Source organism: Gavialis gangeticus, unplaced genomic scaffold (assembly GCF_001723915.1).
Source record: "Gavialis gangeticus isolate Ggan-Ray unplaced genomic scaffold, GavGan_comp1, whole genome shotgun sequence".
NCBI classification, from domain to species: domain Eukaryota; kingdom Metazoa; phylum Chordata; order Crocodylia; family Gavialidae; genus Gavialis; species Gavialis gangeticus.
The window spans coordinates 55,508,361-55,509,677 of record NW_017729006.1 but is presented as its reverse complement, the minus strand read 5'-3'; the positions used below and the strand labels follow the sequence as shown (position 1 = coordinate 55,509,677).

The following is a 1,317-nucleotide window of genomic DNA, read 5'->3' as shown; positions in this document are numbered from 1 at the left end:
TTTTCTTTCTCTCTCTCTTCCCCTGCCCCTGTCGCTTTCCCTCCCCCTCTCCCTCTAATCTGTTTCTGTGCCTCTTTTCCGATTTATCTGGATTAAACAAGTCTCTGATTATTCTTTATGCCATTGCAAATAAAGTCATTTTCGGAAACAGATGTCGAAGGTACCTAGTGAAATAATCCTGGAGGCAGATGCAGTCTTCCATAAGCTGCCAGGCTCATGGTGCAATCAAAGTGATGAAAAAATTGGAACAGGCTCCAGGAAAAGTAATTAAATTATAGTTCCATTGTAGAAGCACATTTTAAAATTACTGAAATTCAAAGCCCATAATGCTGGCATTATAGTTGAAAGACTACTCGTCATGGGTCATGAGCATTTTTTTTAACAGTTATTAATCATGCTTGACTGAAAAGACATGTGTAACCTACAACAAGCAGAGGCTGTAGTTGTGCCAAGGGAAGCTTTTGTTCCCCAAAGAGAATTGTATCAAAGGCCAATGTGTCCTATTATTACATGTGCAGTAGTACAGTGACAAATCTGAATTGGGGCTTTTCAGATTTCAATACAGAGTTTAAAAAAAAAAAAGAAAACAAGTGTTGTGTCCTCCTGAATACTGTATGCCCCCTTTTTTCCACTACAAAGTTAACTTATTCATTGACCAAAATATAATGAAAATGAAAAGCCCCTAAATCTTACAAACAGATCGTGAGAACTGAAAAAAAAGGGACATTTGTAAAGTACTAGAAATAAGACCTTGTTCATTTATTCAAATTCATCTTCCCACCAATGTAAGAGTAATCCCTTCTGGAAATGACTGAAAATTTCCTGATAGAATGATTTTACTCTGTGAAATGTGGATTCATCAAAATCTATACATTCCCTGGGAAAGTGTGTGTTTAAACAAAAAAAAATGCATTTTGATAAAGGTTGGAGGGCTGCTTTGATCAGATCTGACCTCATTAGCCTCATCAGAATGTGACAAATGTTAAAACATTTTTTAAAATTAAAATATTTAAAAAATTTTAAATATATATTTTAATGAAAGGAGTTGAAGTCCAAATGAAGTATTTAGATTGATCCAAAACATTTTTAGTATGAAAATATTGTTTTGCCAAATATTTTAAAAATCAACTTTCTGTTCTAGTTCGGAATGGAAACAGTCTTTGAAATCACAGCATTTCCCATAAAATAGAAATTCCTCTGCCAGGCTAGTTCTGGTCCAGGGCCTGATCCAACATTCCTGAAAACAAAAGGCCAGATCCTGTAGAACCTATGTATCACAGGGGTGGGCAAAATGCGGCCCGGGGGCCAGATGCAGCC

The 1,317-nt window shown here is 36.1% G+C and overlaps 1 protein-coding gene across 7 annotated transcripts in view; it reads left to right on the top strand.

The window, feature by feature from the left end:
• LOC109291965 (poly(rC)-binding protein 3-like) overlaps positions 1 to 1,317 on the top strand; it is a 316,506-nt gene that overhangs the window by 146,963 nt on the left and 168,226 nt on the right. The gene's annotated exons all lie outside the window — the stretch shown is intronic.